At 38.2% G+C, this 16,992-nt stretch overlaps 1 protein-coding gene and 1 non-coding gene across 3 annotated transcripts in view; one reads left to right on the top strand and one right to left on the bottom strand.

The window, feature by feature from the left end:
• TMEM64 (transmembrane protein 64) overlaps positions 1–12,264 on the top strand; it is a 69,272-nt gene extending 57,008 nt beyond the window's left edge. For both annotated transcript variants that reach the window (XR_012064103.1, XR_012064102.1), the window contains 2 exons: positions 3,320–3,498; positions 11,800–12,264. The gene's annotated coding sequence lies outside the window, so the exon portion shown is untranslated. The remainder of the gene's footprint in view (positions 1–3,319; positions 3,499–11,799) is intronic.
• An 818-nt stretch (positions 12,265–13,082) lies between these two features.
• Positions 13,083–13,212, bottom strand: LOC116285640 (small nucleolar RNA SNORA18). The gene has a single exon (XR_004195331.1). It is a non-coding gene; the product is annotated as a small nucleolar RNA SNORA18 (small nucleolar RNA).
• Between the last annotated feature and the right edge of the window lie 3,780 nt (positions 13,213–16,992).

Genomic DNA, 16,992 nt, shown 5'->3' with positions numbered 1-16,992 from the left:
TGTAAGTATGCAGTTAAGTGGCATAAAGTACATTCACCGTGTTGTACAACCATTACCAATATCCATCTCCAGCACGTCTTCCTCTTCCCAATCGGAAACTCTGAAACCTAGTAAACAATAGCTCCTTTTTTGGCTTTCCTCTCAGTTTCTGATAAGCACCGTATTTTCTGTCTTTCTGAGTTTGCCTGGTCTGCATATCTCATGTAAGTAGAATCATACATTTGTCCTATTGTTGCCAGTGGCTGTAACCAGTGTTGCAGGTTCTTGTCCCGTCCCAGAAAGAGTTCAGAGACAAGATGTAGAGGTTAAGAAAAGTAAAGTGAGGATCTATTAAAGGATGGATAGGACACTCTCAAGGGAAGAGCAGGCAGGCTCAGGTGAGCAGCTGCCCTGAGTTTCTTTGGCAAGTTAGCTACATAGGGTGTAAAAGTGAATGGGCAGAATATTCACTGGGGAGGGAGGGGTTTGGGGTCTTATTCCCTGATTATCATCCCAACTCCACCTTCCCAAGGGGAGGAGGGATTTTTGTCCTTATTTAGTCTGGATCGGAAGTGCATGGTGTTGGTGCATGATGGGTACTTCTGATCTGCAAGGCTAATTGTGTTGAAATGAGGGCATAATGAGCAAAAGGTTACAGTCAGACACTGGAAATCCCTGCCTTTTCTCAACTTTCTTTGTCAGTCTCCAGGCCACTCATCATGCCACAAGGTGTGACCACTTACCATCCCAAAGGTTCCTGCTTTCCTTTCTCTGCCCAGAGACCCCTGGTGCTTACACGATGTGTGGCTTCCTGCATTTGGCCTGGGCCCCTCTTTTCTGCCCAGATCCTGCCGTGTGGTCTGTGTCCCCCTTTCTCTGTTCACATCTAGCTACCTGCCTGCTCTAACACTATTGTGTCTGGCTTAATTAAGATTTTCTAAACAGCAAATGCTAAATCTAGACTTCTTAAGTCATTGATTTCTGAGGTTTCTGTACTACACAGGCCCTAACAGATCAGTCTAAATTCCAACATCTCGTTGCCAGCATATACCGGTTTTTATCAGCACACTGTCAGAAAGTGAGAAGCCGTGCCTGCGGTGCGGGCCCAGTCTGCTTCCACAGCGTCACAGAAACAGAGGGCTTTTTTCAGTGACTGTAGAATCTGTAAGTATTTCTGAAAGGTAGCTCAAGTGCTCGGATGCTTCAGCTGTGGATGAGAATAAAACATCTCTAGCCTGAGTATGGCAGCTTTTTAGTGACTGGCCTGAGGATGTCTGTCCCAAAGCAACTGTTAACTGTGCAGTCAGTAAGCAAAACAGACGTCAGCAAGGCATTCATATTTATAATTAAACAATGATGAAGGCCTAAATCAAGAGACAAAATTGTTCAGAAAAAGCTCCATTTAAAAACTTTCTCACAGGAATCTAAAAATAATAACAATAATAAGGACATAAATGAACTAATTATTATTTTGATTTCTTGAATATGTGCCAGCACATCTGACTGCCCTTTAGGATTGGATCACCGCATTCTGTTGGTTCTTATTTTGTAGTTGGCTTTATTCCTTTGATAACTATGTAAGTTAAGAAGCTAAAGCTCTAATCTGTTCTGAGAAACAATAATTAGTACATATATATAAACTAAAAAAAGTGCAGTATGCTGTATGTATGTATTTACACGCAATACAATGTGTATGTGCAGTTGAACTGTAATAATTCTACCTAATAAAACTGAAAAAGGAAAAAGATGTGCAGCAACTACACAACCTGTTTCTTTTTATCATGTTATGGGCTCAGTGAGCTGTTTCCCTCTCTGGCAAGTCCGCATGCCTTCAGTTCTGCATAACGATGCCAGTTCCAGGACAGAAAGCAAGAACTGTTCAGCCCACAATCATCAAGTACCAAGCAAAGTTGTTGCTGTAGCAACAAATCACCCATGTGAAATCTCTTAGGGTTTTTACCTCTTTACTTCAATAGCTTTTCAATGCAAATGCAGCCATTACCAGTCAAGTGGAACATCCTAAAACCGCTGCTTAAAAACCTGGGAGCAGACTCTTTCCCTTTAGCTCAGCTCCCTCAAGCCTGGTCTTTCTTGTATTGCTTGTTTTCTGAGGGGGAGGTAATTAGGTTTCTTCATTGATTTCCGCTGGGAGGAGGTACCCGGGATTAAACCCCGGACCACTTGGGCGCTGAGCCTGCGCCCTACCACTTGAGCTGTACCCCTCCCCCAAGCCTGGTCTTTCTAATGTCCATAACCCAGACTCCGATAAGTCAGCACAAACCACAATGCCACTTCAGACTGTAATTTCTACTTTCTCTGTATAATCTTGGGCAAACAATTTATAATCTCTGAACCTTAGTGTTTCACCTGCATAACAGGCAGAAAAAGGCAGCTTGTGAAAATGCCTGGCCTGGCGTGTGCCACGTAGTGAGGCATAAAGGCAAGTGTTAGATTGAGGAAAGAAGCATGTAGAGTGTGTATGTTGTACTTTTCCAACTCTCTTTCTCCTTGAAACGCTTTCTCATTTCTCTCCTAACAACAGCTTCTTGCTCCAGTATTTAGGACTGAAATTTTTACCTCATTTGCCCTTCCACCAGCAGAGCCTGTCCTGGCATAAGCTGAGGCTACAGGCTGGAAATCACCGCCCTGCGACTTAATTATGTTCATCTCCTACATCCCTTGGCCCTCAGGACTCTGCCTGATGCTTTGCAGAAAGCAAAAGTTTGATAGCCTGCTATTTCTAGTTTTTAACCTAAATGAAATGGCATAGTTTCAGTCAGTCATTTGAAAGGACTCTGTGATAATTAAGAAAGGCAAACATTCTGTAAGAACAAAAGCAAAAGAGGTGTTGACATTTTATATTAACCCTGCAGTCTCTGTCAGAAAGGGTGATGCTGTGGTTGTTGAACACTTCTACTTCTTTGAACAAGTATGCTGATACTTATTGACTGCTTACTACACCCCAGGCACTGCGTTAAGCACCTCACGTATATTATTTCATTATTTCACTTAATCCATCCAACATCCTAGGAGGTAGGCGTCATAAGGTTAAGCAGCTTGCCTACTGACCCGCAGAGCTGGATGTAAACCGCATTGCCCCAAGAACCCGCAGTCTGGCCTCCGTGCCCGGGTGCTCCGCGCTGTGTTCCAGGGCAGGCCCTCAGTCCAGAAGAGGCAACGCTGAGTCATTCCTGTAAACGAGCAAGCCTCTGCCAGACTTTAAATGATGGTCCTTCTTCCTGCACATTTCCCCCCTCTTATTCTCTTTATTTTTCTCTTATTGAGGTCCTTAGGTTTAAGTTTTTAATACTAAAACCTGTCTGTTCTCTGTTCCTTGCAGTAAGAAACGTAAGGCTTCGAGAGGGCCATCCAGCTTTCCAAGTTTGAAATCCTCGCCGAGGCCGTGGCTACGGAACACGCTGCGTCCATCCAAGAGTAAAAGGTGGCCTCAGAGATTCTTGTGGTCCGGATTTCTCTTTCGTAATCAAAATAGTTACGGACACTTGATTAATCTTCTGTGTAAGTGTCCCTACACAATATTTTATTTCTTCAAGTAGAAAATATACAGCCCCAGGTGCAAAATTTGTTGTGTATGTGAAAAAGAAAATCAAGATCCAGAAGATTTTATGTGGGATATGACAGCTTCCAAGACAGTCCCTTAAGGAAGGGTCTATTTCTTCTATTAGAATTTTGATTTCTACTTTTTTCCTGCTCATTATTTTTTTATTTTAATTTTTGTGTGTACTTTATAATGTATATGAATATTTTATACAAACATAATATATACTTTATATATATGATTAATCTGAAATTATGTACTACTGTTTTATGTAAATGATAACTTATATATGTTCACATGTATTCATTATTTTTACTTTATTCTATATATTCATACATTTTTGTTCATATATATAAAGTATACATCAAAGCTTTTTACTGATGAAATGAGTGATCAAAAAAAGCCTGGAAAACACAGAGATCTTTTGAAATTCTAAAGTATTAGTAATTCTCATGAGTTTGATAATTAAGCTTCCAGCATTTCTAAAATGTAATAAGCATTCATTTTTTGTAACCTAAACAATCAGAATTTTTTCAAAGATACAGTATTTTCATAAGAGCTAAATCATAAATAAATACACCAGGTGGTAAAATCAAAAGGCCACTTTTAGGATTCACCATGTTCATCTAAAATATAATGATGATTAAAAGCTATAGCATGTTCTTGGGGCTTTGTAAAATTCTCAGTTACCCTCTAGCATAAATTGTCTTAATTGCCTCTAGTCTAAAAGCAAAATTATATAGTCCAAGTCATTTGCAAGTTATTTTTCCTCAAGCTGACGTCGTACACTTTCAGTGGTTGCATTGTCCCTGAGATGACGTGCACGGTTATCTAGTATCCTGATGGCGTCCAAGCCTACCTCATTGCCCAACACTACTCTCCTCCAAGTCTATCCTAAGTTCACTTTTCTTTGGCAGTTTTCTTGCCTTTGGGCATTTACAGGATCTACTTCTTCTTTATGAGAGAGAGAAACCCTTTCCTGCTCTTTGCCTGGCTAACCTCTTCCCATCCTTCCCGTCCCAGTTAAAATCCTTTCCCTTCCCCTAAGTTTGTATTAGTTGCCTCGTCTATGTGTTCCGTGGCATCTGGGGTGCTCTCCTTGCCTTCAACATTTATCACAGTGCCTATTTAGATGTCTGTCTTCCAACCTTGAATTGTAATACTCACCTCACATTTCTGGCAGATTGGACTATCTGTCTCAATTCCTTGGATCCAAGTCTGGGTGGAGAAATAATGGCACATGACTGAAGCCTTCTTACTTGGTAATGCAGAAGTTTCTCTGGCCCTTAAGTGGCACACTGCATACCCTCTCTGGCCAGCTATTTATACCTTGTGGACTATTTGTTATATGCTTTGATCTTGATGCTATGTCATTAAAGAATAACTCAGCAATTAGTATCAAGATGGCAGGAGATCTGACTTCCAGTAGAGCTTGAGCTTCATTATATGCTCATTGTAATATATTAGTGTGCTAAGCAACATACCCACAGGCACCAAGACAGTTCTGAGCCTGGTCATAAAAGGTCAAAAAGTGGGCAGTGGCCCAGATCTTGGGAATCCCCACCCCTTCCTCAAAGTAGTTAGAATAATCTTTCCACTTGTTATCATATGAAGTTACCAAACCCATACAAACTAACAACTCCCACACCTCATGGCCAGTCTCACTTTTCTAGATGACTCCATGCTCTGAGGCTGCCAACTCTAGCCTCCTGCTTTTCAAGATGGCCTGCATTCTGCCTATGAAGTGTGTATCTACTTTTGCTTTAATCACTCTCCACACCTCATAGCCTGTCTGGCCTCTGAGATGGCCCACACTCAGTCTATAGAATATGTATCTTTCTGAATAAGTCTACCTTCACTCTACAATGGCTCACTCTTAAATTCTTTCCTGAGCAAAGCCAAAGACCCTCATTTGGGAGAGCACATCCCAGGGACTCACCTGAGACCTGGGACACCACCATCCTCTCATGCTTCATTTTTCCTGTATCAGTATCTTCACTTAAATCATTCACCCACTCCTTTTTTTTTTCCCCCTCTTTTCTCCTTGTCTTCTCTTCTTCTGTTAGACTGACAGGCTAGCCCTGCTAATATTTCTGATTTTCCTCCACATACCTACTGTCTATAGGAAATTAACCTTGCTCCTCCAGGCAGTGGCAGCAAAACTTAGCCACTGATCTAGAATGGCCAGCTGAGAAATGCTGCTTAACTGGGGCAAGAGAATGCACTAGCAGCATGGGGGAAGGACCAAACTGATGTTAGATAAGATTTGGTAGGATATTTGACCCTTGATTAACAGTCCTTTAATGCAAATTTTCCCTAATTTGGGGAAAAGGAGTAGGCTTTTCTTTCTCATTTCCTAATCTTTTTTTTTTAAATCACAAAATGTGTTTTCTCTATCTTTACATCTACCTGATTCTAGGGCAAGGATGTTAGAAATTATGCTGTCAGCAAAATTATATTTGATTATGAAAACAAAAACATTGCTGAATTATTTGAAATTCTATTCTGTTTGTGTTCTAATTCAAATTTGAGCTTGACTTTGTTTGATGGCAATAGACTGTGTATGATAATCATTCATCAGCCATTTTTCTGGATTATGAATTCAGATGTATATTCTTGTTAGCTGATTTGAAAAGTGCTTTAAGTTTTCATTGTGTTGAATGGATCTGAATTGTGGATTTCCTCTTCTCCTCTCTCCCGGTGCTAATTTAAGCAAAATAGACTCGTAAGATTTACTTTTACAGTATTTTCTTTTGCCTCTTTGTGAAATTGTTGGCTTTAAAATCTTCTCAAGATCTCAAAGCCTTACCACCCCTTCTCATGAAGGGATGATGCAGTCAATTAGATTGGAGTTTGAATGTCAGTTTTCAGAAATTACTGGTGGGAGGGGGAGGTGAAGCACCGTTTTCTATCAAAACTACCTGTTTCTCAGGGAAGCCTTTGCTGCCTGCCAGCCTCTCCCACGAGAGATTTACAGATTCAAGAGCACAGGGAAGCAGGAAGTAGCTCAGTGGTAGAGCATGTGCTGAGCATGCATGAGGTCCTGGGCTCAATCCCCAGAATTTAAAAAGAGAGAAAAAAACAAAAAACAAAAAACAACAAACTACAGATCACGCAGGGAAATAAATTATATTATGATGGGGGAATATTATGGCTTATACTGAAAATTAATTTGTCAATTTCTTAGTGTCCAAAGTTTTCTTTTAGATTTTTTATAAAAAGTCAGAATTATTTTAACTAGCTGGAAGTTAAAGTGTGAAATTCCTGTTTAAGGACATTGTTTGCCTTTTAATGTTTGGATATATGATGAAGTAAACATCCTAAGGTTCACATTAGTAAAGTTACCACAGTAGTTTTCAACAATTTATTCTAATTAAAAGTAGAAATGGTTGAGCAGGAGACCATGAATATGCAGAATCATGTTCTGTTACTAATCACCAATTAAGAACAGGCTGAGTTGGATTTACATGTTAATAAGTTTATTTAGCTTTTAACAAATAGAGTGGACTTATCTGTCTTGAGGGGTGAGTTCACATAAGGGACTTTTAAAAAGCTGAACTAGTTACTTGAAAATAATATATATACACACATATGTATTTCCTTAAAATTCTTTTTCCTTGCTGCAAGATGTGGAGAATCCAGAAAATACAGCTAACAAAATAACAGATAATTACCTGAAATCAAACTACCCAGAGACAGCTAATATTGTGTATCAAACTAAGTTTAAATAAGTGTACAAGTAGTGTGTATAAAATACCTATTTGTGCAAAATGATAGAAAAGGGTAAGGTCTCATCAGTTTCTGGCTGTTGTTTTGTTTTTGATTGTACACTTCCTGATTTTTAGCACAGAAACCTTGTAGATATACATATATATACACACACACATATATATACACACGTATATATATGTGTGTGTGTATATATATATATATCTCAATACTTCTTTTTAATAGATAAAATGTATATTTACACCACCCAAACTTAGTACAATTTTAACAAAGCAATGCTTGGGAAAGCCTCAAGTTATACTGCAGATATATCCGGTAGGTTATGATTCAAATGTACATGCTTTGGGGTGCTCACAAAGTGTCAAAAAAAAGTCACGTGCTTCTCTGAAGTGAGTACCTGAAATGCCCTGTTCAGGCATACAAGGCAAAGGTTTATTAATAAGTCTATTATTAGTGATTAGTAAGTGATGTTTCAAGGACTTCATATCCTAATATGATAGTATGTTACATATATAAACATTTAGTGTGGCTTATACATGGCTTAGGAATTTGGGAGATCGGGGGCTGATATGATACATTATAAGATGCATTAGAATGATGAAAAACAGACACCTGCTTAACATTCTCTTGCTGATTTTCAGGACTGTATTATTAATGTTAATGTCGCCGAGACCAAATTTGTTCTTCTCGCTGCATGACAGGCCAATAAATTGGGAGATGAGGTGTTGGGGCAAGGAATAACAACTTTATTCAGAAAGCTGGCAGACCGAGAGGATGGTAGACTAATGTCCTGGAGAACCATCTTACTCCAGTCAGAATACAGGCTCCTTTTATACAAAAAAAAAAAAAAAATAGGGGAAGGGGTGTGGTTGGTTGTTGCAAACTTCTTGCTGCAGAAATTCTTTGTTCTTGCCACCAGCCAGGAGGGTCAGATCATGGTGTTCCTGTAAACCTCCAACAAAACAAATGTTATTTTCTATTCTGCAACTTGTTGTCTTTCTATAAGTGCAAAAGTGTTAATATCCTTAAAGGTCATAGCCTTGAAAATAGGCTCTCCTGTCTATTTCAGGCTAACAGCAACATTGTTTCACAAAAGGTGCAGAGCCAGCAAGACTAAGCCTAGAAAACAGGGCACAGAGTTAAAGCCAAAGAAACAGACCTAATATGGAGTCAGATTCGTTCTTTTCTGTTACATTAATAACAATTAACATTAATGTGCAGGCATTAACACTAATTATACAGGTGTGTTAAATGCCTGTGCATGTAACTGTGTGTGCAAAAACAATTTCTGGAAGCATATACAAGAAATTGGTATCATTGATAGTCTCTGGGAAAGGGACTATGTCACTGGGACAGGAATGTCAATTTTGAATCACGTGCATATGTTGGCTATCAAAAATGAACTCATATAAGTACAATCAAATATAATGTGAAAAATACACTCATATGACTAATTTTATACATTTACAGTAAAAACAAACATGATTTAAGTTTAATGATTCACAGTCTCTACCAGTATTAACTGTGTAATGATTTACTCAGGGGCTACTGAGATATGTTCACATCTATAGCAGACTTAGACTGGTGGTCCTGAAATTCTAGTCAAGTATCCAGTGGCCGTTTTAAAGAGCCATTAGACAAGAGCTGGTATGTCTCATTAAGGAAGGTGTTGGGGAGAGAAAGGGAGGGAGGGGGAGAAAGGGAGGGAGGGAGAGAAAGAAAAAAAAAAAGGAAGAAGAAAAAAAATTGTCCTCACATTTCTGCATCTTTTTGTTTGATGTTTACCTGATTCACAATCCATTGCTCTCATCTACAGTTGGCCTTCCGACTTCTCAGGTTCTGAATCCCTGGATTAAAGCAACTGCAGCATGGAAACATTCAGGGAAAAAAAATTCCAGAAAGTTCCAAAAAGCAAAACTTGAATTTGTTGTGTGCCAGAAATGATTTACACAGCACTCACATAGTATTTACAATAATTTACATAGTAGTATTAGATATTATAAGTAATCTAGAGATGATTTAAAGTATATTGGATGCTGTGCATAGGTTATATGCAAATGGTACATCATTTTATATATAAGGGACTTAAGCATCCTCAGATTTTGGTACTGGGGGTGGGGGTGGGTCTTGGAACCAGTCCCCCATTGATACAAAGGGTAGCTGTACAACTTTTGTCACCAACACTAATAAACTCCAAGTGGTTGGGTTTTTTTTTTTCAGTTTTATTGACATATACTTGACATTCAGCATTGTTTAAAGTATACAGCATAATATGACTTGTGTATATCATGATTACCACAGTAAGTATAGTGAAACACCCATCATTTCATATGGATACAAAATAAAAGAAAAAAAATTTTCCCTTGTGATGAGAACTCAGGATTTACTGTCAAAAACTTTCATGTTTAATACACAGCAGTGTTAATTATAATAATAATTTTGTAGATTATAACCCTAACACTTAGTTAAACTGAAAGTTTCTGTCTTTTGACCTCCATTCAGTTCCCCCTCCCCCTCTCTGGTAACCACAGATCGGATCTCTTATTCCATGAGTCTGTTTTTTGAAGTGTAATTGACTTACAGCACTACCTTAGCTCCTGGTGCACAATGTAGCAACCCATTACTTCTGTACATAACAAAATGATCACAAGGGTCAGTCTAGTTACCATCTGTCACCATACAAAGATGTTACATTACTACTGACTGTATTCCCTCTTCTGTACATTTCATCCCCGTGATTCATTTATTTTATAACTGGAAGTTTGTAGCTCTTAATCATCCTCAGCTATTTCTTTCCTCTCCCCACCTCCCCTTCCCTCTGGTAACCATGTGTTTGTTCTCTGTATCTATCGGTTCCCGTTTTGTTATGTTTGTTCAATTCGCTTGTTTTCTAGATTGTACAGTACAGAAAATCATACGGTATTTGTCTTTCTCTGACTTATTTCACTTAGCATAATACCCCCTAGGTCCATTCATGGTGTCACAAATGACAGGATTTCATTCTGTTTTTATAATTACATAATATTCCACTACACACACACACACGCATGCACGCACGCACAAGCTACATCTACTTTATCCAATCATCTATAGACGGGCATTTTTAGGCTGCTTCCACGTTTTAGCTATTATTAATAATGCTGCAGTAAACATAGGGGTGCATATATCTTTTCAAACTTGTTTTTGTTTTCTTTGTATAAGTACCCAGGAGTGAAATTGCTGGATCATCTGATAGTTCTACTTTTAATTTTTTGAGGAAACTCCATACTGTTTTCCAAAGTGGCTGCACCGATTTACATTCCCACCAACAGTGCACAAGGGTCCCCTTTTATCCACTAGGCATATCTTAATGCTCTCCCAGATGCTACTTGGCCTGCCAAATGAAATCCTGCCTGTAGGAACAAAGATTGAACTTCCTTCCTGTTCAATGATATTTGGAACTGCCCTAGTTCCAGATTTGTCTATCTCCAGTGCAGTGTAGGGAAACTCACTTGGTGTAGAGAATCTGACCATCTGCAGATTTTTGGAGGCTTGTGTTCTAATTGCTGACTTATGTCAGAGAAGTCCAAGGCCAGGCTTCTACTCCCCTGTGCATTAATCTCAAGTTACAGGATTTTCCCATTTGGGAAAATAATAGTGAATGAAATGAATCCTGGCTACCTTTCAGGCTGTTCATCCTTATGCCAAACCATTCATCCTCTGAATGTTTCCAAGAAGGCCTATTTGAACTTTTTTTTTTTTTTTTGCTTGAGTAACACCCCCCTTAGTTTGTTAATCAGGCACCCACTCTTTGCCACATGCCATGTGGCTGGCTTATTATGGAAGTCTAGACTTGGCTGAAATAAACTAAAAGGTTTTTGGCCTTTTGGGGTAGGTTTGAACTAGTTTCACATTAGAACTTTAGCTACCTGATAAATCTGGGAGCCTGATAAATCATGGCATCTCTCACATCCATAAGAAGTTCTGATGACTGTTAAGGTTTATCAAGGCTTGGTGTCCCCTCCTCTTGCAGACTCAGGTCAGTCAAGGCCGATTACTTTAGTACGATTCATTTGCAAACCACCAACAGCTTCGCAATGATAGAAGTTACCAGAAGTCCCCGAGCAGCCAGTCTGACACTCTGTCCTCTAAGCGTTTTCTGGCTTTCCTAAGAACATTGTCTCAAATAATTTTTCATTCTAAACTTTCAAACCCACTCAACATAGGCTACACCAAACCAGCCTGCTCCGAATCCTCAGTTGACATTAGCTGGACACCCGGTGGTTACTGAGAAGAGGTTCCATTGTTGTCATCCTGTCAAGGAGGCACCAGGTGCACGTGTTACACTTAGGCAGTGATGCCCTCCTCCCGTCACCCCCACGAACGCCCTAATGCAGCCGAAGTGCCTATAAGATGCCTCTATTAGGTCTGCTTTATCTTCCCCGTTACAATTCTGTCTGCTTCCTCATTTCTGCCTAATGTCAGCTTTGTATGTCTCATTTTTCAAGTGGAAATTGTGAATTTTAATAGTATGCAAAATTCTGTGCTTGCAGATGGCGATCCTTGATCTTTAGAAACATACTGAGAAGCAGAAAAGAGTAACGCCTTAATTACTGTGATGCCAATCAGCTGACTGTGTGCTGTGTCAGGAGTCCACGCAAACCACAGCAGAAGTTCACAGGAAGGATGAAGTGGCAGAAGGCTTCATGGAGGAGACGCCTGAGCTAAAGATGTGAAGTGGCAGAAGGCTTCATGGAGGAGCTAAAGATGTGAAGGCTGGCTAGGGTTTTAAACCACAACTGAAACAGAAGAGTTGACATTCCAGGAAGAATAAATCATCAAGAGCATGGAAGATCTGAAATTATGTTTAGAAAGTCATCAGCGGCCCAGGGCTGGCTGAAACATGGAGCACATGACAACAGTAAATCTAGACATTGGGGCCAGCCTGTGGCATGCTTTGATTTTCCAAATTACAGAACTGAATTATTATGTAATAAAAGGGAAATGTCAAGATTGGAGCAATGTTTTAGAGATTAATTTGATCCCAAAATGCAGAACTGATTAATCAGGAGGGTGGAAAAATAGTTCAAAGATTACTGAGATAACAGTAAAGCTCTCTTGAAAGCAGGAATAGAAAATAACTGAGTGCTATAACAAGGGGTTAAAATAAGTTCCATAATGAAAACTATGAAAAAATAGTGTCAGTGTACGGCAGCCAGTCAGCTATTGTAGACCTCATGGACGACTTAGAAAGGAAAGGAATGATATCACTGCTTGTTTTGTTAGCTATGCAGCATTTATTATTTTTCTTTGCACATAGTAGGTATTCTATACATATGGATTCAGATGATTTTTTTAAAGTGTAAAGGTTTTTTTTAATTGTGTAACATAATTTAAGTCAATAAATTTTTAAAGAATTTCACACATGTTCTGATTCTTTCCACAGCCCATCAACCCTTAGTTCCTCCAATGTCTGAGTCATAATCTTCAAGACAGCCCTTTCAATAATTTTTGCTCAATCAACAGCTGTCAGTCAGTCCATAATTCTTTGAGTTGGGCTTCTTTGATTTCCAGTGGAACATGAGCACACTTCAAAAGCTCCTCACCTGTAATCTTTGGGATCCAGTTTCCTCAAGGAATTTACTTTAGGACTATTACATATTTGGGGTCAGGGAAGATGGATCTGCCTGGTTCTGAATTTCAGACACCCTCTAAATATGCATTCAGTTCAAATCATTTACTCCTAAGCTCATCACACCCTAGAACAGTACCGATCGTTGCCAATACCTAAGATAAAAAAGTTTGACTGTTAGGTTTTTCAATGTTTATTTAGCAGCTCTGTCTTGTAATTCTTTCCACAGATCTAACATGTAGTTCTGTGAGTAACGGAAACCACATAGTTACTCTATGAGGAGTTGCAAATGACGTAGGTCTATGGGAAAAGCCCCATCGGGACAGACCTCAACCAGATGAGCTGCGTTTAACATATGATTTCAATATTCAGGATATTCCTCGTTAAACTGGCCTCAATTCTGTGGCAGCTAACTAAAATTGCTGGATTTATAACTACTAGAAATTGAAGTGCACTACAATACTATTAATATATCACCACTGAAATCCTTTTGTAATTTATTACAAATTTTTTACAGAGTGTGCCACCATAAATTTTAATCTTTACCTTTTATTTAAAAGAATAAAACATACTTGTAACAAATTCACAGAATATAAGAGCATATGAAATAAAGGAAGCAAATTCCAGTGCCCCTGGAAGCCTGGCAGGTAACACCATGAACTAAATTTAACACAGAGCAGGCACATTCCTTTTCAAGGGGGCAGCATTTTTCCAGCTCCAGTCAATTGTTGCTAGGCAGGAATACAGGCCCTCAGTTCCCAAATCTTCTTATTTTAAGAGAGCTGGAAGTCTAGGTTTTCCCATGAATTTGATTTTTATAACATTCTCTCTGTAGAAACCTTGCCTGCTGTGACTGGATTAAGAAGTGTGGTATATTTATACAATGGAATACTACTCAGCCATAAAATGACAACATCATGCCATTTGCAACAACGTGGATGTCTCTGGAGAATGTCATTCTAAGTGAAGTAAGCCAGAAGGAGAAAGACAAATACCATATGAGATCACTTATATGTGGAATCTAAAAAAAAAAACAAGAAGAAGACAAATGAACTTAAATATAAAATAGAAATAAACTCACAGACATAGAATACGAATATGTGGGTGAATATGTGGGTGAGAAGAGACAGATTGGGAGTTTGAGATTGGTAGATACTGACAAGTATATATAGAATAAACAAGTTTATACTGTACAGCACAGGGAAATATATTCATGACCTTGTGGTAGCGCACGGTGAAAATGAATATGACAATGAGTATATGTATGTTCATGTATGACTGAAAAATTTTGCTGTATGCCAAAAATTGACACAACATTGTAAATGAACTATAAGTCAAATAAATAAATAAATAAATAAATAAATAAATAAATAAATAAATAAATAAATAAAAACAAACCCATAGCTGCTGGTTGAATCGAGCTGACAGGTCACCAATTTGTACTCTCAGATATGACATTAAAAAGTGAGTCTTTGTGCGCTAGCCTCATTTCATACAGATGTGCTGCTAACAATTTGACCTATGTCTCTAAAACATTATGTCTATTAGTCTATATAAGTGTTTTTTGAAATTAACAGTAGATCGAGGCCCTTTCACATGTCAGCCTGTGTAGATGCTCTTCTACCTCATCAGGCTCGCAGTTTTCATTGCTGGAGTTACATAATTAAATTATCTATTCATCCCACTTAAGGGAAATTTATATTATTTCCCTTTTCTCAAATGACAGTTGGTAATAGATAGACATCCTTACAGATGTATTGTTCTTCTCTTGTGCTAACATGGATTCTGTGATGTGATGTTGTTGGGTGAGAGAAACAGCATGTACATTTGAGATTTTAATCGATATTTTGTAATAGCACTCCCAAACTATAGCGTGTTAGAGAGTACTAGCTTTCTCATCTCTTGTAAATAGCAGACAGAATCTCAAGACATTTTTCTCAGCCTGATTAAAAACGTTGTATTTAATTATTTTTTACTGGTGAGGTAGAGCATCTCTCCCTGTGTTAGCTGGTCATTTGTGTTCTTCAGTAAATTGCTTCCTCTTAGCTTTTGCTCATTTGTCTACTCAGGGTGTCTGTCTTGGTTATTGATTTGTAGAAGCTCGGTATTTTCTCCCATCCTGTTTGCTCTTCGCTATACAGTTCATGTAGTTTACCTCTTCACTTTCTTTCACTGTATGGAAATTTTAATTTTCTGTGCAATCAAATCAGCAAATCACAGAATATTTGGCCCTTGAGTTCTAGGTCATACTTGGAAAGACCATCATCTCTTCAAGAGCATAAATGTATTCACCCATATTTTCTGGTACAGTTTTATATATATATATATATATATATAATACAGATATATGCTTATACATATTATATACTACTATACTGAATTGAGATATGTAATCCACATGAAATTTATTTCTCTAAAAGGTTGAGGTAGGGATCGACCTGGTTTCCCTCAAATGTCCAACTGTCCAAACACCATTTATTTTGACAACTGGATCACTACTTTGAAGAGTCACCTTTGTTATATATGATTTCCCATACATAACTGAGTTTATCTTTGGTCTCTCTGTTCTGGGCTACTGATATATTTATCTATTTTAGTACCAGTACCAGATTTATACATGTCTATAGCATTATATTACATTCTTATATCCAGTAGGAAACTCCTTTTTTGAAGAATTTCTTGACTATGCTGAAGCATTCACTCTCCAGCTAAACATCATTTGACATAGTTTTATGACTCAGTAATATATCATGTATTACTATGAATACAAGATTTCTACAATGTTATTTGAAAAAGTTTGAGTTTACTCCTAGTTTATAATTGAGGTTGTTGGTGAGTGAAGTTTTTTAAATTCCTTTTATCACTTGGATACAGTTGTTATATAGGAAATCTATGATTATTTATACATCTTTGGGAGGGACTATCTTATCTAACATAACTCTTTCTAAGCAGCTGGTTTTAGCCCCCTGTTCTGTAGAATGTTGGGAGAGAAAGATCAGTGAGTTAAGCTGTCACAGAAGGAAGCCGAGGTTTTCGCAGTCTACTGTGTTTTTCTGAAAGTTTGCTCAGTGTAGGCGATGGTAGTATGTGACCTATTAATGCTCCACAAAATGGAAATGAGGTCAGTTCTCAGGACTCCGAAAACTCTCAGGACTAGTAAGAACTGATAATATACATCCTAAAGCCAATTAACTACTAACTGAAAATAAATTAAGATGTTTGTATTGCATTTCCAAGGGACAGTGGCACTCAATGTTAAGTTCTGAAGAAAACTGTTATGAATAATTCTGTTTAAGAGGCATTGGTCTGAAATGTCTGCACGATGATTCCGCAGTTTATTGAGGTCAAATTTTAAAAACCCCGATCACCAACTTGGATCAATAAGCCTGTTTTATAAATGGGATTATGTTGAAAAGGTAAAAAACTTCAATTCCTTTTTGCAGCAGTAGTAACAATCTAAATTTTACAAAGCTTTGTAGTTTACATAGATACATACCTACACATGTATATGTACATATCTCTTTTATATATTTGAGATCATTTAATCCTCAGAAAAATTCTGTGGAATAGAAAACGAGGCTCTAGTGTTACCTTGCTTTCTCAAAGAAGAAACTGAGGTTTAAGAAGGTTCAATGAGTTGTCCAAATTTACATAAATCTTAAGTGGTAAAGTCAGGGTTTAGATGCAGATCCCCTGAGGCTTATGTCAGTATGCACCATAATCTACACTGCTGCCTCCAGAACGATCCAGCATATTGGAAAATGTGACGTGACATACCCCAATTGTCTTGTCTCTGATCCTGGGTTACATGGTTATGCAACCACACGTGCAATCTGCGTGACCCCGCTCTGACATGAACATTGCCTGGATACATCAAAACGCTCCACCATGCAAGTCTGAAAACTGCCTTTCTGCCACGGCCAATGAAGACTTCATTAAATCCCCCCAATGCATTTTTTTGATATCCATATTGACTTTATGCTAAGCAACTGTGTTTTACATTACAATCAACTACAACATCATTCCAAAAGAAAATTTTCAACATCTACAATCTTAAATTCAGTGAGCTGCCTATCCTGCCATCGGTATGACTATTTGATATTCACAAGGATTT

Source organism: Vicugna pacos, chromosome 25 (assembly GCF_048564905.1).
Source record: "Vicugna pacos chromosome 25, VicPac4, whole genome shotgun sequence".
Lineage (NCBI taxonomy): Eukaryota > Metazoa > Chordata > Mammalia > Artiodactyla > Camelidae > Vicugna > Vicugna pacos.
The sequence above is the reverse complement of the archived record's forward strand: the minus strand, read 5'-3'. Positions and strand labels throughout refer to the sequence as shown.